The 25148-nt window shown below is 45.1% G+C and overlaps 1 protein-coding gene across 1 annotated transcript in view; it reads right to left on the reverse strand.

Moving 5' to 3' along the window:
• Nucleotides 1-25148, reverse strand: part of DNAH9 (dynein axonemal heavy chain 9) — a 1695107-nt gene that overhangs the window by 929178 nt on the left and 740781 nt on the right. The gene's annotated exons all lie outside the window — the stretch shown is intronic.

Consider the following 25148-nt stretch of genomic DNA (forward strand, 5'->3'; position numbering starts at 1 on the left):
CATCCTGCATCCCAAGAAGTGATGCCCCACTCTGGCAGGTGCTCCGCATTGACAAATGTACCACTTCGAAGGAGAGGACTGGCACTGGAGCATGGTATTTGGAGGTAGAGTCAGCAGCAGACATGATAGGGAATATTCACTCTGATTATTTGTAGTTTCAATCTGGCCAATTAAAGTTTAGTATATGGATGAGCAACTCTGAAGAGTGAAATAGCCTATTCCCGTTGCATAACTAACCATGACTGGGACATAGCTGTACTATGACAGCTGCTATATAGTATTGGATATACTGGGCATCCTGTCTACTGCGGTTTACCAGGCTGTCACCCAGCATTCACCAGCTAACAGCATTAATTTTTTAGGTCTCGTGACCTTAAATGCGCGCAAGCGCATTGAGGAACGAGAATTCAAGTGCTCAAACTGCTCGTGAAACCACCAGCTTTTTGCCTGGCGTTTTCACGAAGTTCACGTGAACCACGTGATCAACATGAACGCGCATCAGCCTCCCTCCCTCCTAATTGCATCTTGCCGCAGAGCACATCAAAGGGCTTCGCCCAGCGTGCGCTCTGCGGCTTCTCGGCTTCTCCTCCCCTATTCTTCCTTGTATTTCTCCTCCCCCTCCCCAGCCAGCTTCCCTCGGCCGTGTTCCCTCATCCCTTGCACCCCCTCCTCCTTCAGGCCCCCACCCCCACATTCGGTGAATCCCGAAAAGAGAAAGCAATCTACAAAGATCTCAGAAAAGTACATCTCCATTGAGTAAAAGAAACAGTTTCCGATTTTTTGTAGCTTTCTTGAGTCTTGTAATTGTGCCCAGGGTACTTCAAATTAACAAGTGAGATCAGAACATTTGCATGGGCTCCAGACTGCTTCCCGCCCTGGGCACCAATATTTTTTGTGAATACCAAACGTGTTTAAAGTCTTAAATGGGGTAATTTGACCACCGAAGTTGAAATGCCAATTACCTGTGGAAATCTAGCCTCAAGAAATGCGGTGTCATCGCACATTGTACAGTGTGAGTCTGCCTCACAGCTCTGCTGCAGGTAATGGACGCCATCACTGACAGTGCGAACAGTCACTCGCTAGTCTCAGTCAAGACGCTGTGAAGGAAGCTTCTTTACCAAGAAAAACAGGTCATTTGTGCAAAGACGCCCGTAATGCCTCTCAGTGCAGAGAGAACTTCAACTATGAATGTTTACTTGCTCTCAGAAAAGCGCAGCACTCCCAGGGTCACGGCGTCATGACTCGTGAAGCCCTCCCTTCCCCCCCACTCTCTGTACCAGCCTCAGCTGGGGCTCTTATCAGCAACTTGGCAGACAAGCATTGGCATAGCCAATAGGTCTCGCTTGTGGGACCTTATAAGTATTTAGTTACAAGTATATTGTGCTGCAAAACAAAATACTTATAAGGTCCCAGACACGAGACCTATTGGCTATGCCAATGCTTGTCTTTGACTGATGTGTACTCCCTGGTTTTCTCTACTAGGCGTCATTGGGTAGTGGCAAAGTGGACCATGTTGCAAGGAGCACTGTCCTCGGATGGATCTGTATGCAGGGGCGGACCTGCGCTCTCTGGGGACACTGGGACACAGTCTGGGCGCTGATTCCTTGGTATCTCCCATTACTACATCTGCACCACTTATAGCGCCACAAAGGGTAATGGGCATTCTCCAATGCCATGTAATGGACTCCAGAAAGTCCAAGGGCCTCATTTATGAGGCCGTGCGTCACTTTTACGCCGCCGGTGCGTCACTTTTTGTGACGCACCAGCAGCGTAAATAATGTGCCTTGTTGCACCATATTTACAAAGTGACGCATCTAGGTAGATGCGACACTTTGTAAACCCCTGCGCCACATTATACCTGCGCCAGGTATAATGTATGCAGGGGGGGGCGTTCTCCCGCAAAAAGCCTCGTAGAAGTGACGCAGTGAAATCTATGAGATTTCACTGCGTCACTTCTAGGACGCTGTTGCGTCAAAATCTTGCGCCTGCCTCACAGCAGGCGTAAGACTTACGCAAGCTCTTTCACATGGGGCTTGCCCCATGTGAAAGGATGCATTGCTGGAGTTGCGTCACTTTTGTGACACACTCCAGCAATGCGTCACTTTTGCGCTTACAGATACGTCAGAAATACTGACGTATCTGTAACTCCTTGCGACATGATGCATCATACATTAAATATGACGCATCAGGTATGTCGCAAAGAGTGCGCACTGAGAAGAGACGCATCGCTGCTTTCACGCAGCGATGTGTCACTTTTCATAAATGAGGCCCCAAGATCCTAAAAACGTTCAACTGGTTAGATTGCACAGATCGGCCAAATTTTAGAATGTTTGTCTAATCAAAAATGTTAAAGACATCTCAGTTGACAATAATGTGTCATTTACTCCTTTTGATCTACGAGAAAGGCGTGTCTTTTCAAAATTGGAATTTCGCACCCAATACTAGGAAGCTAGATAGTCTGTGCAGAAAGAAGCAAGGAATTTAACCAGGTGAATTTAAATTCAGAGGAATCGAAACGTGAAGTTTTGTTGTATATTGGTTGCCTCTCTCTCACTAGGACACTGCACAACGCAGGATGAATATTGAACTTCTGCCACGGCCAATGTCTAAAGAGGGTTTTAGAACCTGTTACTGCTAGTTCATACCCAGGCAGGAATCTGTCCTCGCTGCGAATTCCCCTCTAAAATTAGATTCCAAAGGGATTCGAGATCAGACCTTAAAATATGAATACTCGTTCCCTCCAGCTACTGCACCTCCTAACACATTAATGCACACACTGCACAGGCTACTTTCAAGCTTTACATTCCTCTTAGGGGGGGTGACTGCCACATTCATTAGAAAAGAAATTCGAAAGCGCGCCTCATGTTTTTGGGGATGTTCAGGTCCGCAGGATTAGACAGAATCGAGAACTCTTTTGTTGTCTTTGTCTTTATTATTCCTAAATTCTTTTTTAAATTGCAGCTTTTGTACACACTCAAAGATATTACTGAAAGGGAGTACGAAATTGCCAGGCATTGACTTGCAGTTGAGGCTGCACAAGAGAGGCTTGCAGTATAAGTGGTACACTGGGAGTTTCATGAGCACATGGCAACCCGTGAGGTCTTGCTCTGTAGGAAGACAGGTTGTAGTATCAATTTTATGCTTGTTTTCACGATAACGTGTTTTGGTGTGAATTTTTTCCTTAGGCCTTTTTCCCATTTACAGGTAACATAATTGTCGTAGTTATTGATAGTCCTTGGTCAGGCGGTAAGGTCATGATCGGTGAGCAGTCAATTTAAGGTCCTTAGGGGACAGCGCCATTCTTGAATGGGGTCGCCCAGGGGGAGGGACAACTGGTCTCTCCTAGAACTCCAGAGGTGGTACATCCGCTTGGTTGGATGGGTGCGGGGGAGGGGGAGTCACGCTTTCTTTGGGCTGGTTAGCCACCCCGCACTTGCACTATGATGTCATTAAACGGCGCAGAGTGCAAGGGCCCCCCTTCTGGTTAACGGAGTATATGGAGCGTACGGGGTAACCGGGAGGGGGGGGAAGTACCCTGTCGGTAAACGTGAGGGTGTAGCTGGCTGATAAGGATTTGACACCGGTTAGCGACCTTGCTGTAGGCCCAAAAATAGGATATGCAGAAAAATTCATAAGTGTGACATGTTAGATTCGGTTAGGAAACACGCTGTATTTGACATTTGTTAAGGTTAGCCCTTTCATACCTGTCTACATTGTTTGTAATCTAATGTCAGTAGATTTCTCTGCATAAATGCTTGTGTAAATATTGTTTATTTCAAATTTTTAATATGTTTTCATGTTTTAATAAATACGGCTGGGGGGGTCATGAGACCCCGCGCCTTCCAAAGAAGCTCCTCTCTTGTCCAATTTCTAGTAATTGTGGGGGTGCACAAGACGGGGAGGGGGATGGTCGGTAGTCCCTGACCATAAAAGCCCGAGGCCCTTGCAGGATTGTCTTACTGGTAGGCCTTTGGCAGGTTACAATTCTTTGATGAAGGGCAAGGTGGGCGTTTTCTTTTGGAAGATCAGAGGGGAGTGGCGGAAATGGTATTGCTCTCCTTTAGGTGAAGGGCCAAGTGGGCCTTTTCTTCTTGAAGACCTGAGGGGAGAGGCGTGTTGAAAAAGCGGTTCCTCTACTTGATGTGAAGGGGCAGGTGGACCTTTTATTCTAGAAGATCTTAGGGGGTGGTGGAAATGGTTGTCTCTCCTTCTGCATTTTTTTATGGAGTTGGACACATAGGTGACGATAATCCCTGTGTGACCTTGAACTGCATGTCTGCATGATGGGCACCACATTCAAGGAGCTGAGAGGCAGCTGGGAGTGGTCCACTGACCTCATCGTAGTACGAGATAAAATGTAGTTAAACAGTACATTGTTATAGTTGATGGTAAAGTGCACTAATGGACACTTCAGCAGATAATAGAAGACATACCTGCGATGAGGTGGGTACTGCTTAATAATGATTCTCCTGAAAAGTATATCTTTTTAAAATATCCCAGCCTCTAGCTTGGATATTTCACAGACAGAATATTGCAGAGCCAAAAATATCCATTGACAATAATGGTTAATAGGTGCTACAAGATGGAGAAAAATGTCAAGAAGTGATTTATAAATACATATGTAGTATAATATTTGCAGTTATTATATTTGTTGTTATGCCATAAAGAGCTGAACTTCCAAGAAAGCAAGCCTAATTAATAAGTGAAAAGATAGATCAGTGACTCAGACTTTTGCTGCTGACAAGGCCTAGGAGAAATTTAAATTAAGCCTGCATAATTTGCATAATTTAGGTAATATCTTCTTATGCTTGTTACATGAAATTCCCGAAATTACGCCATTATGGGCCATATGTAGGTGGCCAAATACCGGTCGGTAACGGCCGAAATCGAGCGGTATTTGGAGTTTGAGATGTAGGGGCCTTAAAATGACAGATTCTGTAAATTTACCGATTCTGTAATTTACCGAATTGGTATTTACCGAATCTGTAATTTGAGATGTAGGTGGCACTGTAAACAACCTTGTTGGGATAAATATAACCTTTTAATTACATTTTTTAATATAATGTTTTGTGATAAAACCTGTGTGATGAATTGTTGATGAGCATTAGGCACTTTATTAAGAAGAACTTACCTATACCAATGAAGTGATGTGTTTTGAATCTGAATTCTTTTTTTTAATATCTTTTTAATAAACATTGTGGATAACTATTCTTTAACCTGAGATTGTATTTGTGGTTCTACTAACGTATATAAGGGCGGCACAGGGGGAGGTAGACTGACTGTGACATAGAAATAAACCAGAACCAAATGATGTGATTGTTTGTAAGAATTAGAATAGAAAAGACACTACCCAGGGAACACTGTTTGTTTCTTTGATTGTATTTTACCCAGTTCCTGTGGGTCCAAAGGGTACTCTCTCTCTTCTTAAGGCACTGTAAACAGTGCCACATGTACACCTGTGCCATGTGGCACACATACATGCCCTAAGGGCATGTATGTGTGTCACATGGCACAGCTGTACATGCACAGATTTGCATATACACAGGTATTCGTTATTTACCACCAACTAATAGTTGGTGGTAAATAACGAATCCTTAAGGCCCTGTGGCACTGTTTACAGTGCCTTAAGAAGAGAAAGAGTACCCTTTGGACCCACAGGAACTGTGGCTCTTGCTATATCTTTGTTGTGTAATTCAAAGGTATTCCCAAGCACAAGCACTGATCAGTGGTGCAACATGGTGTCAAAGTGCCACCCTGCCACCCTTGACTAATCGGTAATTTTACTGAATCGGTATTTACCGATTCGGTAATTGCCATTGATTCCTATGGGCCTCAAGGCCCATAGGAATCAATGGCAATCCGATTCGGTAATTACCGAATCTTAACGATTCTGTAATTTTTACCGAGTATTTACCTACATAGCATTTACCGATTTGTAAATACCGAATCGGTAAAATTCGGTATTTACGAATCGGTAAATACTATTTACCTACATGAGGCCCTATGTCACTTAGCATAATTTCTCACCATTTTTAGTATATCTTTTTCATGATTAGAACAATTCGAACACAGAGAACAACAGAACATGAACAGCTGTTCATGCTGATTTTATTTAAATCTATCCTTATGCCAAAAAAATAGACGTTAGGATGTATTTCACTCTAAAATTTAGAGCGAAATGAACGATTTGCCTTATGTGTAATTATGCATAATTGCGTTGTCATTTGGCATACCTATGCAAAAGCAAATTATGGAAATTTCGTGCACCCTTTTTAGGTAATTGGAACTCAAGTTCAATATGTGGGAATTTAACCTGTGTAGAATTGGGAATACCTTTGAATTACACAACAAAGATATAGCAAGAGCCACAGGTGCAGCTGACATTCACAAAGCCAGAATCCTTGAGATATCTGTTGACTGAATTTTCTTTTTTGATCTTTGCTTTGACAGGAGAGTTGTTAAACAGATCTATTGTCTCTAATATACTCACAGTGGGCTGTGTATCTGCCACTTTCAACCATTGTTTTGTTTAGCAAGCAGGCTTACCCACAGTATCATTTCTCTCTAACCGAATACTATTGGCTGTTAAAGTCTATTTTTCCATCTCAGTTTTTGCACTTCACTGCATGCAAAATTATTTTAAGACAGATCTCAATTTCAGCTTCTCTGGGTTTGTGCGCACTCCTTTCAAGATTAGTGACAGGATATTGGTAACACAAATATTGTGTTGACAGATATTGTGTCAAAAATATCGAGGACCAGAATATTGAGATAAGTCCAAATAGGTGTTAGAAACGGGGTAGCGTGGTACGGAGCGGGTAGGCCAAACTTGGAGGCATTGTGTAAAGCATCTGCGCAGCACACTCACAGGCGACACACTGGACACACTACAAAAGAGACTCCACACCAGATTAGGTGAAAATAACTTGTGTATTGTGAAATAAACACGTCAGAATGTAATCACAGTTGCATATACAGTGTGCCAACCGGCACTGGGAAGCAATTTACACGGGACAATTTACAAGGCAGGGCCAATCGGGCTGCTTCCAGAACCATCGCAAAATACCAGAAATAAAGGCAAAGTCCATGAGCAACAAAGGTATGACGGACAGTAGTCCTGGCAAAATCCTGAACTTAGAAACAACCCGCTAGCACAAGATCATTAGGCCTAAACATGTTAGCATTGGCAACATTGCCATAAGCACAAAAGGATTATCATCAGGCACAACCCTGTGGGCATAAATCACATTAGCACGACACATTAGCCTGTAGCCACGTTATGCAGTAAAACAGATAAAGCATAAGTGCAATATCATTCGTGTAAAGACACGTTAGGCATACATCATGGCGTTAGGCATCGTTAGGGTGTTCCTCATCAGCATAAAAGGATGAACATCCTGCAGCATAACGTGGGCACAAATCAGAGGGGGCATAGACCTGTTTTTTTTTGGGGGGTTTTTTTGCGGAGTTTTATATAGCGCGAACTAGACCCGAACCGAATCGGGTATCAGAGCGCTTTACCTATCACCAGTTACGTTACATGAGGACGGACACACATTCATTTCAGGCACGGGGAGATTTAGTGATTTGCCCAGAATCACAGGAGGTTTTGGCGTCGTTACCGAGGCTCGAACCCAGATGCCCAGGTCCGAGGTCGAGCGCCCTAGGCGTTAGGCCAACTCGAACCTAGAGGCATCCTTAGTAGCGTAAAAGCAAAAGCACACATTAGGCATACCATTCCTTAGCATGAGTCACGTTTGTAGGAGGCCTGGAGTGAAAACATCAGGTCTTAAAAACATCATAGCAGTAAGCATGCATAAAGTAAACCAGCATTATAGGGCCCACCTTGGTGGGCAAAGCATAAAGCATACCCCCTTAACATAAACTAAGGCCTTTATCAGGCTAGGCATAGGGTAAAACATTGTTGCATGACATGAGGCATGAAAACATATTGTGCATTCGCAGTGGTATAAGCCCACTAGGTAAAATCACATGAGGTCAAGCACCATCCGTAGGTAGGAAAACACATTAGATCAGGCATCCGATGAAACCATCATTGCAGGAATACTCTAAGCGTGGAAATACATTAGGCCTACGGTCAGAAGGGCGAACCTTGTACATGCACAACCGTTTCCAAAACACTGGCCTGTTGGGGTCTCCCTTTTTAGAGGCCCTGAAGTTCCAAGGATGCCCCCTGAAGCCCCACTCTGGGACTCCTACACCAACTGGATGCCCGTTGCAGCTGCCCCCTGCTAAGCGGGGCAGCTGGGAAAGCTCACGCGACAACTCTGGTCCTCTTTGCAGGACAACCGGGGGCAGGCACCAATCATGTGCCCTGTTGCCCCCTCCACCAGTTCCCCAATGCCCAACTCAACGGGCTCTTGGGGCAGGCTCCGGACGTCTCCGCGGGCAGGGCAGGCACCAACAATGTGCCTCGGCAGTCCCTGCCCGGCCGGAGCCTCTCCTCCCGTTCTCTCCCTGCAGGCAAGGCCACGCGCAGGTGGGGTCGGCTCCCGCCGGGCCCAGGCTCTTCTTGTTGGCGCACACAGGGCTCTTACTGACCTTCTGGAGCCCCGCTCGCCATCCGCCGTACCTCACTTGGCTTCACCTGGGCCCCCTCCTGGGACCCGGGACTTTGATACAGGGCCCGCAAGGCTCCAGACGGCTTCCCTCAGGCAAAGGGAAGCGGAGATGGCTTCCCCGAGGCTCTGAACCAGCAGGCCCCGCCCACCATGAGGCGCAGGTACCTGCCTTCTATCTTCTCCTCCGTGCTCCTCTCTCTGCGGTACGGCCGCAGGGGTGATCTCCGGCGGCAATGAGGGGTAGGCTCCCTCCAAACTTGCAATACCAAGCGGGGTGAGCACCTGCCTTATCTTCAAAGGAGCTGCTCTCCCTGTTCACACGCGGGGTGGGCACCAGCTCATAAAATATGCATAAAGCGTGGTAGGCACCTGCTGGGGAGCACAACAAAGCGGCAGAAAAGCTGCGTGAGCTTCCGCTATTTATTTGCATAAAGACCTCCCTCCAGCAAAAATAAGCCTGGAAAGCGCCGCGAAAACACCGGGTGGGCACCCGTGATAAAATTACGCACAAATGCGACAAAAGCGCGGGGTAGGCTCCCACCAATCTTAGGAGCGTGGGGGGTCAATCCCACACGCCGGGATTTACTCACAGCACGGCAGCAGCACAGGGCTGCTGGATACACACTCCTTCTTCTCCAGTAATTTGAATATAGCGCTCACAAGGCACTAGGTCCCACCAGAAGCTTCAAGGACAACAGAAAGCGCTCCTCACCTCCTGGGCAATAGAAATGTAGCTCTCCCGGGACAACAAGATAGCGCCTCTCTCTCCTGGCACTCCACATGCAGCACTCACAAGGTGCTAGGGCCCAGAGGCACACAGTCCCACACAGCAAAGTAGCGCCCACGCTCCTCACCTCCTGGGAGTACAGTCCAGCCCAATATAGCACTCCCAAGGCACTTGGTCCCACAAAATAAAGCTGTAGCGCTCACGAGGCGCTAGGGCAGGAGAGCAAAAATTGGTTCTGTCGGAGAATGAACAATTTCTTAGTTACACAACATATATTCCTATAACTTTTCTCACTTAGTTATACTTGGAAATATTTGAATAAGAAAATCACACACCACACATTTTATATAGATATCAAAAAAGAGTAAGGTTGTTATTCATCAATCCCTTTACAAAAATTAATTTTTAACATTTAAAAGATGGTTGTCCATACAATAGAATTTCGAAACAAAGTGCACAAGTGAATAAATTGTGATCAAGTGATTTAAGTGTATAATACAGTGAAAACAATTTAAGGCTAAAATTAAAAGAAATATAGGTCCAACATTAGTTTCAATTTCCACAGGCAGTACAATTATTTCAATTTTTCTGCTGGGATGTAACAAGGACCAATTGGTGAATTAACGTCGACGTTTCGACCCTGGGGTACGGTGCTGTTTTATTAGCGACCAGTTCGGGTCTTCATCAGGACGAAAGAAAGGAAGGGACAACCTAAAATTAAAGAAGGCGTGCCTGTTTTAGTACGGGGTGTGTTAAATTGACAAGTGGGTGATAACAACCTCTACTGAATTGCTCACCTGAAAATTCGTTTTTTTGGGGGGGTGGGGCGTCCTATTTCTGCCTCTACGCAGGTTATTCTTGTGTTCTAGCGTTGATTCTGTAAATTATTAATACCATTAAGCATCCCATATTTTAAGGGTTAACTTATACTTAGACTTAAGGGTTCCGCTAGTCACATACCTCAAGGATTTGTCACCATCCGGTGAACAAATTGGATCTGGAAGCTGCAGATTGATTAATATCTTTTTGGAGGTTTTTCAGGACGTTGGATCTGTAATTTATTTAAGCAACGTTCAGTGCTCTATTCATCATGAATTATTTAACCAGTGACACGCAGGTTCATGTCAACACGTACCTTTTTGTATGAAACGCCACCTTCGGGTGAAAGTTTCGGGTCTGTAGTGCCGCAGCCGCGATCACCTAGACAGGTAATTATTTTCACATTAGTGACTTCACTCTATTTAGTTAGTGTGTTAAAGGTACAAGAGGCGGGATCGTTTTGAGGCGATCCTCGGCAAACTATCAGTTCGCCTGAGCTAATCTCTTCTCACTTACTTAAAGAGCAGTAACAGCCGCCGTCTGTCTGTATCACGCGTGTCAATCCTTACTGCCGACTTGCATCTGACTCAGTTTCAATCCTAGATTACGTCAGGTCTGCGTGCATTACGGCACGTCTGTAGACCCGTGACGTTCGTCATACACAGCGTTCAGGACAATGGTCCAATGGTTATCTGAAACGCACCACGTCAGAGTTTCGTGCGTAGCAGCCTTTCAACCCATTCATGTATCTGAATGGTCGTCATGACGTGTGAAAGGTTGCGTTGCACTTTGGTCCTTGTGTCCGCGGTTAACTCGAGGCAACCATAGCGGCCGGGCTGACCGTAGGATCTAGCATTAGTTAACCGTAAATCTATTCGGTTATAGATCAGTCGGCGGAGGTAGTATATTACATGCCTCCCTGGCCCATGGTTTATATTTTCCGTAATGCTTTTGGACGGCCCAATCAGAAGACATTTTATTACAAGGACCCTCATATCCAAGGATGTTAACATTATCTACAAGCATACATGCTTAACATATTCAGTGAAATTACAAATGCTTTTGACCAATTTAGTTGGAAACACATTCGGAACATATTGGAAATGCACGTGGTTATAGGCAATATAAATACATGTAATATTCACGTTTTAATGCTGACAAATTAAACCTTACTTAAGGCAATCAGAGTAACTGGTACATGTAGTAATCATACCTAATGAAACAGTTCCAAAATTAAAGTCTACTCATTTGCATACAAGTTTCTTCCTGACTGTTCAATCCATTAGCCACAGAGTCTAAGATATGGATCCAGAGACACTCTTTGTAATTCAAAAGAGAGGCCATATCACCTCCTCTTTGGTGTAGCTCGATCTTTTCTAAAACCCACCATTCTAGCTGTTCATGTGTATGGCTGGACTTGTTGTAATGTTCAACGAGGGGGGCACCCTGGACCTTGCACCTAATTCTGCTCTGATGCTGTAAGATCCTGTTTTTGATACGTTGAGTAGTTTGGCCCACATACATCATTTGACAGGGACATCTAATGGCATAAATCAGATTTTGGCTATTGCAGTTTGTAAAGTTTTTTGCTATATAAGTCTTATTGCCATTAATGAAAGAATTGCCTGTTTTTGTATATTTACATGCTTTGCAGCTCCCACATCTGTGGTGTCCAGTGATGGGGGGCAATGACAATTGGCTCCTGATATCTGTGTTAGTCGGTGTATCCAAAAATGAGGAGACTACAATGTCTTTTATGTTTTTGGCCCTTTTGTACGCACACATCGGAGTTTCTTCTATTCCAATCTCAGGTCCTACCAGATTCCAGTACTTTTTAATTATTTTGTTGATGTCATGACTCCTCGTATTGAAGGTGGTTACACAGATTAATCTTTCCTGTGCCTGAGGTTTCTCCACTGGTTCAAGTAGCGTTTCCCTCGGTCTATACCACGCCCTTTTGCGTGCTCTGTTCAGTAGGCCCTTTGGATATCCTCTGTCTCGTAATTTCATGATCAGGGTGTCTGTTTCTTTAAAGTAATCTCCTCGCTTGGTACAATTTCTACGTATACGCAAAAATTGACCGTACGGTAGATTATCCCGTAGATTTCTTGGATGATGGGAGTTATATCGTAATAATGTATTACGATCTGTTGGTTTTTTATATAAATTCATTGTTATCTTGTCGTCTTCTCTCTCAAATGTTAAATCCAAAAATGGCAATGATTCTCGATTCCATGCCATCGTAAATTGGATGTCGGTCGAGCGGTCATTCAACCAAGTCAGGAAGGTATTTAGATGTTCTTCGGTTCCATTCCAGATCATGATGATATCGTCTATGTACCTGTTCCACTTTGTAATACAGTTGGAATATGGATTGGTCTTGGGATAGATGTATTTCCATTCGAAGTCATCCATATATAGGTTCGCCAGACTAGGAGCATAGCCGGCGCCCATCGCTACTCCCTTGCATTGGACGTAGAACTGATTTTGAAACATAAAGTAGTTCTTTGTCATTGCTATTTGTAACAGCTCTATTAGAAAGTCTGTAGGTACCCAGTGCGGGGCCTCCCTGGTATTGAGCATCTTTTTTATTACCTCTATCGCCTCGTGCTGTGGTATACTTGTATATAGAGAACAGACGTCTAACGTTACGAACAGTTGTTCCTGATTGAGCGGAAGGTTCTCGAATATTTGGATTGTATGGGTAGTGTCTCTAAGGTATGCACTAGTTTCCAGGACAAATGGTTGCAGAAATTTGTCTAGATATTGGTTTATGGGCTCCAAAATTGATCCACATCCAGACACGATGGGCCTTCCAGGTGGATTGATTAAGTCTTTATGAATCTTTGGTATTGTATATATTGTTGGGATTCTTGGGTGTTGGTTATTCAGGAATCGAAATTCAGGGTCTGTTAGGAAGCCATTTTTCCATACCTTGAGTGGTTAGATCTTTTATTAATTTGCCAATCTCCTTGGTTGGATCTCCTGGAATTTTGGTATAGCTGTCCTCACAGTTTAATTGGCGTAGAATTTCAGATATATAATTCTCTCTGTTTTGTACGACAACTGCACCCCCTTTATCTGCTGTTTTTATTACAATTGATTGGTTATTTTTAAGATTCGTAAGGGCTTGTCTTTCTTCTTTAGTGATGTTATGTTTGATATATTTCGGTTCCTTTAATGTACTCAGGATCTCAGACATCACTATTTTTTCATACGCCAAAATTCGTTCATTCACAAGGTGGTTAGCCGGATTGAAAGTGGATGCCGGGCGGAAATCAGTGGCCGCTGGTTTTCTGATGTATTCTTCCTTCTTCTGGTGGAAGAAGTATTTTAATTGAATTTTTCGAAAAAATTGTTGCAATTCCAATTTCACATTGAAAGTATTAGGTGGAATAGTAGGGACAAATGATAAACCCTTTGACAATATCTCATGTTCCGATGCGGTCAGAATGTGATTCGAGATGTTAATGATTGGGTCTTTCATATTGGTATGTGAATTTGTATCTTGTATTCCCAAAGTCAGTGTGGTCTCTCCTGACACTTGTATAGTGTTCATCATACATCTTTCGAGGGGAGATATGTTGAGAATATCTTCTACCATCTGTACGTTTTCTGCCTGGTACTGATCTCTCCGTGGTTCTGGGGAGGTTGTGGGTTGAACCGTACTCGTGTATTCCCTCTGCGGTTGTTCGCTCAGATGGTAGAAGATATTCTCAACATATCTCCCCTCTATACAAGTGTCAGGAGAGACCACACTGACTTTGGGAATACAAGATACGAATTCACATACCAATATGAAAGACCCAATCATTAACATCTCGATTAAAATACTTCTTCCACCAGAAGAAGGAAGAATACATCAGAAAACCAGCGGCCACTGATTTCCGCCCGGCATCCACTTTCAATCCGGCTAACCACCTTGTGAATGAACGAATTTTGGCGTATGAAAAAATAGTGATGTCTGAGATCCTGAGTACATTAAAGGAACCGAAATATATCAAACATAACATCACTAAAGAAGAAAGACAAGCCCTTACGAATCTTAAAAATAACCAATCAATTGTAATAAAAACAGCAGATAAAGGGGGTGCAGTTGTCGTACAAAACAGAGAGAATTATATATCTGAAATTCTACGCCAATTAAACTGTGAGGACAGCTATACCAAAATTCCAGGAGATCCAACCAAGGAGATTGGCAAATTAATAAAAGATCTAACCACTCAAGGTATGGAAAATGGCTTCCTAACAGACCCTGAATTTCGATTCCTGAATAACCAACACCCAAGAATCCCAACAATATATACAATACCAAAGATTCATAAAGACTTAATCAATCCACCTGGAAGGCCCATCGTGTCTGGATGTGGATCAATTTTGGAGCCCATAAACCAATATCTAGACAAATTTCTGCAACCATTTGTCCTGGAAACTAGTGCATACCTTAGAGACACTACCCATACAATCCAAATATTCGAGAACCTTCCGCTCAATCAGGAACAACTGTTCGTAACGTTAGACGTCTGTTCTCTATATACAAGTATACCACAGCACGAGGCGATAGAGGTAATAAAAAAGACGCTCAATACCAGGGAGGCCCCGCACTGGGTACCTACAGACTTTCTAATAGAGCTGTTACAAATAGCAATGACAAAGAACTACTTTATGTTTCAAAATCAGTTCTACGTCCAATGCAAGGGAGTAGCGATGGGCGCCGGCTATGCTCCTAGTCTGGCGAACCTATATATGGATGACTTCGAATGGAAATACATCTATCCCAAGACCAATCCATATTCCAACTGTATTACAAAGTGGAACAGGTACATAGACGATATCATCATGATCTGGAATGGAACCGAAGAACATCTAAATACCTTCCTGACTTGGTTGAATGACCGCTCGACCAACATCCAATTTACGATGGCATGGAATCGAGAATCATTGCCATTTTTGGATTTAACATTTGAGAGAGAAGACGACAAGATAACAATGAATTTATATAAAAAAACAACAGATCGTAATACATTATTACGATATAACTCCCATCATCCAAGAAATCTACGGGATAATCTACCGTACGGTCAATTTTTGCGTATACGTAGAAATTGTACCAAGCGAGGAGATTACTTTAAAGAAACAGACACCCTGATCATGAAATTACGAGACAGAGGATATCCAAAGGGCCTACTGAACAGAGCACGCAAAAGGGCGTGGTATAGACCGAGGGAAACGCTACTTGAACCAGTGGAGAAACCTCAGGCACAGGAAAGATTAATCTGTGTAACCACCTTCAATACAAGGAGTCATGACATCAACAAAATAATTAAAAAGTACTGGAATCTGGTAGGACCTGAGATTGGAATAGAAGAAACTCCGATGTGTGCGTACAAGAGGGCCAAAAACATAAAAGACATTGTAGTCTCCTCATTTTTGGATACACCGACTAACACAGATATCAGGAGCCAATTGTCATTGCCCCCCATCACTGGACACCACAGATGTGGGAGCTGCAAAGCATGTAAATATACAAAAACAGGCAATTCTTTCATTAATGGCAATAAGACTTATATAGCAAAAAACTTTACAAACTGCAATAGCCAAAATCTGATTTATGCCATTAGATGTCCCTGTCAAATGATGTATGTGGGCCAAACTACTCAACGTATCAAAAACAGGATCTTACAGCATCAGAGCAGAATTAGGTGCAAGGTCCTGGGTGCCCCCCTCGTTGAACATTACAACAAGTCCAGCCATACACATGAACAGCTAGAATGGTGGGTTTTAGAAAAGATCGAGCTACACCAAAGAGGAGGTGATATGGCCTCTCTTTTAAATTACAAAGAGTGTCTCTGGATCCATATCTTAGACTCTGTGGCTAATGGATTGAACAGTCAGGAAGAAACTTGTATGCAAATGAGTAGACTTTAATTTTGGAACTGTTTCATTAGGTATGATTACTACATGTACCAGTTACTCTGATTGCCTTAAGTAAGGTTTAATTTGTCAGCATTAAAGCGTGAATATTACATGTATTTATATTGCCTATAACCACGTGCATTTCCAATATGTTCCGAATGTGTTTCCAACTAAATTGGTCAAAAGCATTTGTAATTTCACTGAATATGTTAAGCATGTATGCTTGTAGATAATGTTAACATCCTTGGATATGAGGGTCCTTGTAATAAAATGTCTTCTGATTGGGCCGTCCAAAAGCATTACGGAAAATATAAACCATGGGCCAGGGAGGCATGTAATATACTACCTCCGCAGACTGATCTATAACCGAATAGATTTACGGTTAACTAATGCTAGATCCTACGGTCAGCCCGGCCGCTATGGTTGCCTCGAGTTAACCGCGGACACAAGGACCAAAGTGCAACGCAACCTTTCACACGTCATGACGACCATTCAGATACATGAATGGGTTGAAAGGCTGCTACGCACGAAACTCTGACGTGTGCGTTTCAGATAACCATTGGACCATTGTCCTGAACGCTGTGTATGACGAACGTCACGGGTCTACAGACGTGCCGTAATGCACGCAGACCTGACGTAATCTAGGATTGAAACTGAGTCAGACGCGAGTCGGCAGTAAGGATTGACACGCGTGATACAGACAGACGGCGGCTGTTACTGCTCTTTAAGTAAGTGAGAAGAGATTAGCTCAGGCGAACTGATAGTTTGCCGAAAACGATCCCGCCTCTTGTACCTTTAACACACTAACTAAATAGAGTGAAGTCACTAATGTGAAAATAATTACCTGTCTAGGTGATCGCGGCTGCGGCACTACAGACCCGAAACTTTCACCCGAAGGTGGCGTTTCATACAAAAAGGTACGTGTTGACATGAACCTGCGTGTCACTGGTTAAATAATTCATGATGAATAGAGCACTGAACGTTGCTTAAATAAATTACAGATCCAACGTCCTGAAAAACCTCCAAAAAGATATTAATCGATCTGCAGCTTCCAGATCCAATTTGTTCACCGGATGGTGACAAATCCTTGAGGTATGTGACTAGCGGAACCCTTAAGTCTAAGTATAAGTTAACCCTTAAAATATGGGATGCTTAATGGTATTAATAATTTACGGAATCAACGCTAGAACACAAGAATAACCTGCGTAGAGGCAGAAATAGGACGCCCCACCCCCCCAAAAAAACGAATTTTCAGGTGAGCAATTCAGTAGAGGTTGTTATCACCCACTTGTCAATTTCACACACCCCATACTAAAACAGGCACGCCTTCTTTAATTTTAGGTTGTCCCTTCCTTTCTTTCGTCCTGATGAAGACCCGAACTGGTCGCTAATAAAACAGCACCGTACCCCAGGGTCGAAACGTCGACGTTAATTCACCAATTGGTCCTTGTTACATCCCAGCAGAAAAATTGAAATAATTGTACTGCCTGTGGAAATTGAAACTAATGTTGGACCTATATTTCTTTTAATTTTAGCCTTAAATTGTTTTCACTGTATTATACACTTAAATCACTTGATCACAATTTATTCACTTGTGCACTTTGTTTCGAAATTCTATTGTATGGACAACCATCTTTTAAATGTTAAAAATTAATTTTTGTAAAGGGATTGATGAATAACAACCTTACTCTTTTTTGATATCTATATAAAATGTGTGGTGTGTGATTTTCTTATTCAAATATTTCCAAGTATAACTAAGTGAGAAAAGTTATAGGAATATATGTTGTGTAACTAAGAAATTGTTCATTCTCCGACAGAACCAATTTTTATTTAACATTGTCTACCCAGGTTCTGAGGGTTACTGGGTTACCCCATTACAAGTAAGGGCAGGAGAGCAGGCAGGCAATACTGGGCAAGTTCAGCAGGCAGAGGTCACTCATCAAGATAGGACAGCAGTTCCGGGGAACGGTCATCCCCCATTCAGTGGCACTCCTCCTGGCATCGCAGTCTTCAGCAAAGGGCTCTCACTAGCCCTGTGGACAACAGCGGGGTACAGATGGGCTGAGGGGCCACCACACAGGCCCTTGTGGCCGTACCTCCTGGCAGTGTCCCCTCTCAATCAAAGTCCACACACAGTCTGAGCACATGGAAACATAGCCCCCCTATATATATCAACCTCACCGCACCTACCAGAAGGGGCTAGAACCTTCTAGAAGGCCCCTGGCAGTTTCAGTCCTAACTGTCACTTTGGGGGAGGTGTAGAGCACCTTGTCACTTCAAAGACTAAACCGCCAACCCACCGCAGGCAGGCGGAACAAACACACAGCAATGGCGTCCATTTTAAAAGTGACATTTCTTATAATGGTGAAAATGAACTCACGCACACCATTGCACAGCTTTTAATCATACACATATAGCAAAAAGGGTAGGGGGGAAAGCAAAAAAGTTTGGGATGACCCTGCAAGCAGGACCAAGTCCAACAATAGGTAAGTATAAATTTACTATTATTAACTCCAGATCTGCGTACCTTTAAGATATATATCGTCAGGATCCATAAATGTAGTTTTATATATTGTAAAACTTTACTTAACCCAAAGAAAATGACCCACAGAATATTCTTGTCCGCAATATTTTTGACACGTTATTCTGTCCCAAGATATTTTTGTTTCCGATATTTTTCCCAAATACACTTTACACCTCTTTCCAGTGTGTCTTATTTTTCCACACTACTACCACTTTTTCCTCAGCCCTGCCAAGTACCACGCATCAGACGTTAAACTAACTTATTTCAGGGTGGTGGTCCGCATCACCACACTGAAATGCATTGTCATGCATATATAGCGCCTCAGCTCAGCTGTCAAGTGGGCCGGAGAGCGCTACCTGATTAGTGGTGAAGCATGATTTAGTAGAGTGGCAGGAAGTGTGCGGTGCTCCACAGGCTTCGGGGCTGTCCGAGCTGAAGTACAACAATGTAATACGAGAATTCAATTATGCGCGGCGCAGCATACTGGTCCAGGGTTTGAGTTTGTCTGAAACTCACAGTTATTAGGCAGGCGGTGGGTGGCGTGATATTTGAAATCAGTTTAATTTTTGCTCATGCTGCAGTGCTTCTTGCAATCTGGAGCTCAGCTCCTGTGACGATGCAGACACAGCCGGGCCAGGCAGGGCTGCGGGGCAGTGCAGGCAGTTGCTGAAACATAAGGATGGATCACTGCGGCAGCCAGCAGAGTGGTGTTTAATCGTTGTTGTTTGCAGCTCAACAGCAGTGCCCAGAGGGCTGCAGCTAGTAGCTGAGCGGAGCGACCCTCACTGGCACATAGGTGACCCAGACCGGGCTGCCAGCCAGGGCTCTCTCCCTGACACCCCAACACCCCTCTGCAAAATTAAGCCTGCCTAAGCGCTAACTATCCGTGCGATGTAGTTAACAGTTGAAAGCTTCCGCGGTATGGGACATGTTAAATGTTGTTTGCACATGGCCCTCCGTAGTAGTACGTGCCCTCACTCACCAAGCTCCTTCGGCACGCAGCTGAGGTGCTTCTGACACCACCCCGGTCCCCAGATCATAAACTACAATCGTATAAACTAACTTAGCGCATGATGATTTAACGCGTCAAGAATCCCTTAGCAAGCCGGCCGTATGTGCTGAAATGTGTCACTACCTGGCAATGTAATTTTTGGTAAGGCCTCATGTTAGGCACAATTCAGACTAACTGTGCCGTTTTTTGGGTGCAGGGAACTAAGTCTACAGTCATTCAGTCAGCGCCCTTATTCATATGCACTCACGAGGCGGCACCCGATTAAAGAAGAGAGCAGAGGTTTTATAGGCCAGGAAGATTTTATATTAAGGCCTTTGGTAACTCTCTGTTTTTTGCTGTGCCTGTTGCAAGTGCAGTGGTTTCCCTGTTCACCACTGCATCAGTGCAGGTCGCGCTGCCGGCTGGCTGCTATTTTAATTAACCCTTAGCCTATTTTGGTTGCTTATTCTTTTTTATCCCCTGATTTTACTTACCGCTTTGCAGGGCCTGTGTCCCCTCACTTGCATATAAATTGTGGAAACTACACCGCCATTTGGCGGGTCCGGGTCCCGGGGCTGGAGACTGGTGGGCGCCATCTTTGTTTGGGGTGAGTGTGTGCTTGCGCGGGCGCCATCTTGGAGCGTCCTGACGCTCGAGGTGGTTTGGGAGACGCCTATTTAAGGCGGGCTCGCTTTGCCACTCGTTCTGTTCACCACTGCATCAGTGCAGGTCGCGCTGCCGGCTGGCTGCTATTTTAATTAACCCTTAGCCTATTTTGGTTGCTTATTCTTTTTTATCCCCTGATTTTACTTACCGCTTTGCAGGGCCTGTGTCCCCTCACTTGCATATAAATTGTGGAAACTACACCGCCATTTGGCGGGTCCGGGTCCCGGGGCTGGAGACTGGTGGGCGCCATCTTTGTTTGGGGTGAGTGTGTGCTTGCGCGGGCGCCATCTTGGAGCGTCCTGACGCTCGAGGTGGTTTGGGAGACGCCTATTTAAGGCGGGCTCGCTTTGCCACTCGTTCTGTTCACCACTGCATCAGTGCAGGTCGCGCTGCCGGCTGGCTGCTATTTTAATTAACCCTTAGCCTATTTTGGTTGCTTATTCTTTTTTATCCCCTGATTTTACTTACCGCTTTGCAGGGCCTGTGTCCCCTCACTTGCATATAAATTGTGGAAACTACACCGCCATTTGGCGGGTCCGGGTCCCGGGGCTGGAGACTGGTGGGCGCCATCTTTGTTTGGGGTGAGTGTGTGCTTGCGCGGGCGCCATCTTGGAGCGTCCTGACGCTCGAGGTGGTTTGGGAGACGCCTATTTAAAGTCGTCCTCTTCCGCGCAGCGGAAACGCGCAGAGGGACGCCGTCGCTTAGCCGGAGTCGTGCCAGAGTCCTGCCCGTCTGCGCTCGTCCGCGTCGAGGTAGCGGGCGCGGGCTATGGACTCTGGCCCCCTGCCACGGCAACACGATGTGTAATATCGTTCCGTGTAAGTACGACCGTGCTAGTATTCTCGCTGTACGAGATACTCTTCCAGTATGTAAGCATGTCCCATTATTTCCTCTCTCGGGACCTTATGACTGTTCCTGTGGCTGGTTTTCTTTGACCGCACCCACGGGGGTGCGTTCTGTGCCAGGGACTGCTTACGGCACTCATACAGATCGCACTGAGCAAGTCCTAAACGTGTGGAGCCTGAATGTCAGATCTTTGGTCAAGCACTATCAATTCCTTCGGGATATGATAGATTCGGATTCTCCAGATATCATCTTTTTGACCGAAACTTGGCTACAAGATGCTGACACCGCCATTATAAATCTGGCCTTCCCCTCCACCTATACGGTGTTTACACTGAACCGTACAACTAGGGGAGGTGGTATCGCCATGGCGATTAAATCCTGCCTATCGGCTGAATGGAAGCCTCAGAACCTTCCCATGTGTGAAAGCGCCTCCTTTAAGGTAAGGATAAGCCATCACTTCACCTTTAGTGGCATCCTTATCTATCGCCCACCTGGGAACGATACCGTCTTTAAGTCCGCACTGGTAGATGTGGTCAGCTCGCTAGTCTCTAGCTGTGCTAATTTTAACATCGTAGGGGACTTAAACATTCACTTCGATCTGATGTCTTCTTCTCCTATTAGCTCTCTGCTAGCGGATCTTGAAGCGATGCAACTTAACCAACTAGTTACCTCCCCCACCCACATAGGAGGACACATACTTGATCCCTTCTTTACCACCTTAATCCGGGCCAAAACATCTGTCCCGTTGGCGGTGGGTTGGACGGACCATATGTTGGTTAAAGTGGCGTGTCCCTTAGATAATCCACAATTGAAACCTGTGGATAAACAGATCCTCAAGCGTAGCTGGCGGAAACTCAAGCTGGAGGAATTTGTTGGGATATTGGAGGCACAGCCCTTAGGCAAACTGCAGAATGTGGAACAGGGCTACGAACAGTTCTGTAACTGGGTTCTCACGGCCCTCGATTCTCTTATACCTCTGCGCTGGTCTAAATGTCATGCTAAGACCCGCAGTCCCTGGTATAATGAAAACCTTGCCGAGCTTAAAAGAACGTGCCGGCAAGCTGAGAGAGCCTGGAGGAAATCCTTTGATCCCATGTTAAAATCACTGTACTTTGCCCAGCTCAAAAACTATCACAGAGCCATCTGTCAAACTCGGGCAGCTTATTATGCTACTGAGTTCTCCAATAGTTCCAATCCCTCCAAGCTTATCTTCAAGGTACTTAAAGATCTGATGGGGAAACGGGCCACCTCGATAGAAATCTGCACGGATTCACACTGTGAGAGCCTGGCATCCTTCTTCGTGGAGAAGGTGCAGGCAATCTACCGAGGTTTTACATCTTCCGTCCCCGCGGAGGCTCCGAGTACTGTGAAGACTTTGGTTGTGGAGACCTTGTCCTTCTTGCCGGCTATGTCTGTTGAGGTATTTGACACTCTAAGCCTCAAAATTAAATCTGGCTCTCCCTTAGATCCATTGAAGCCGGAGTTCTTCACTCTTCTCCCGCCGCTGTGTCGTGAGCCCATCCTGGATCTTATCAATCTTTCCCTTACTGAGGGCGTGGTTCCTCCATCCTGGAAGCAAGCTGTGGTCAGCCCTATTTTGAAGAAACCCAATCTTGACCCCTTGCTCCCGGAAAATTACCGGCCCATCTCCCTCCTGCCTTGGACCGCAAAGGTCACTGAGGCACACGTGAATACCATTCTGTCTACCCATCTCTCTCGTAATAACATTCTTGACGAGAGTCAAAATGGGTTCCGCACTCAACACAGCACTGAAACGGCCCTGCTCTTCATGACCGAGCACTTGCGGTCAGTGCTGGATGCGGGGCAGACAGCGGCGCTCCTGCTGTTAGACCTGAGCGCCGCATTTGACACGGTGTCTCATGACATTTTAGTGCGGCGTTTGGAGGAAGTGGGTATCGGAGGGAAAGCTCTTGAGTGGTTCCGCTCCTTCCTTTCGGACCGGTGTTTTAAAGTGGCCATTCCACCTGGCCAGTCCTCGTTCCACTCTCTCGGTCTGGGAGTTCCCCAGGGCTCCGCTTTAAGTCCTACACTGTTCAATCTGTATGTGAAACCGCTGGCTGCTGTCGTCAGGGAATGTGGCCTTACCATGACATCGTACGCCGACGACACGCAGCTGGCGGTAACACTTAGCGGAGACCCTGAGGTGAATGCGCCCAGATTTCGAGCTGGACTTATAGCTGTGGCTAAGTGGATGCGTTGCAACTGCTTACAGCTTAACGCTAAAAAAACCGAGGTCCTGATTCTAGGGAGGCAGACGGAACTTTGGGGAGACCAGTGGTGGCCTCCCGAACTGGGGGTCTCTCCCACTCCAGCGGCCGAAGTTAAAAACCTGGGGGTGTGGCTGGATTCCCATCTTTCTTTTGCCAGCCATACGAAGAGGGTAGCAGCTACCTGTTTTGGTATCCTGCGGGGACTGAGGCCTGTCCTTAAGTTCTTCGACCCCCCCACGCGGCAACTGGTGGTTCAGGCCTCCATCTTGTCGCGATTGGACTACGGGAGCGCTTTGCTACTTGGAGTGAACCAGGCTGAGGCTTCTAGGCTTCAGATTGTGCAGAATGCTGCTGCACGTGCCATTGTGGGCCTTCCGAGGCGGTGTTCTGTTTCCACTGTTCTGACTTCCCTTCATTGGCTTCCGGTCAGACAGAGAATCAAATTTAAGGCTCTCTGTCTGACATTTAAGATTCTGAAGCTTTCCTCCCCTCCTGCCCTTGCGGGCCTTATTGCTCCGTATCTGCCCACACGTTCCCTCAGGTCTGAATCTCACCACCTGGCGATTAAGCCTAGGTTCAGACTGAGTAGGATGGGAGGGCGCTCCTTTCGCGTTCTGGCAGTTGACCTATGGAATTCTCTCCCTGTACACATCCGTGCCCTGGATAGTCTTATTCTTTTCAGGCGCGCTATTAAAACCCACCTGTTCGCTTCTGGCAATTGATCTCCTCTTTCCCCGGCTCTGATCTGTTGTGTTGTGGTATCTGGACAGGCGCCAGGACGCCCCTTCGCTGGGGCAGCTGTGCGCCGAATAAAAGTTATTAACATAACATAACATAACAAAGCAGGCATGCCACTGTCATAGGTCTTTGTGTGAGCGGACTTTCTTTGACTGTTTCAGGGCCTGCTAGGTCCGCTGCGCAGCGTCAGTTTTTTTTACTGTTTATTTTCCTCATATAATAACCACATCTTGCCCAGAGTTTAAATTGAGTTTCTATCTTGTAAATCAGCGGAGTTGGGGGGCAGCAACTTTCATTTTCCTTGAGTTGCCATCTGCCAGGCCCCGAAGGATAGATCACACCACAAGTCAGTGTGAGGGCTCATTACTTTTGGCTGTTTGTGGGCTGGTGCACCAAATATTACTGTTGATTTCCCGCATTATATAACAAAGATTACTTGCAGCAAGCCAAGATGCACGTAGTCTTCTATACATTGCAAAAAAGTATACAGCGTGTCTGGACAAGTTCAAAATTGCTCTGACTTGCAAATGTAGGCTAATTTTAATTGTCTGCTTTACTAAATAGGGGGCACTCTTGTCTGTTGCCACGATTTATTTTCTGTCCCACTGCTGTCCTGGAGTCGGGGTGTTTCTTTTCCAGTCTGGGTGACAGACATGTGAGCTCTCTGACAGCTCAGGACTGCACTATCTGCCGCTCATCAGCCTATATTAACCTACTACGCCTACTACGCCACCGTTCCATTTATTTAGTCATATTCTACTAAGAGCCCGAGGCATGCTTTTCTTAACCTCAGTATATTTTCAGTCACTGGCCTCAAAAACTTACTTGGTGCCTGCTCCATAGTCTTGATCCACGATTTAGATTTATGTCGTGCCACCAGGCTAAAAAAGTGTCTCACAACCCCTGCATACTTCTTTCTAGTGTGTCTTCATTCCCATGAAAGGATTTACCGCAATTGTTTTACAGTATGGTCATTTTATAAAAACGTTGTAGGTTAGTGATCTTTAATTTCAGTCGGTTTCTATTAGTTTCAAGATATCTTTAGAGCTTCTCATTCTTCAAAATATTGTAATTTCTGAAATTTAGCCCTTCCAATGCATTTCATTA

Source organism: Lissotriton helveticus, chromosome 7 (genome assembly GCF_964261635.1).
Source record: "Lissotriton helveticus chromosome 7, aLisHel1.1, whole genome shotgun sequence".
In the NCBI taxonomy this organism is placed as follows: domain Eukaryota; kingdom Metazoa; phylum Chordata; class Amphibia; order Caudata; family Salamandridae; genus Lissotriton; species Lissotriton helveticus.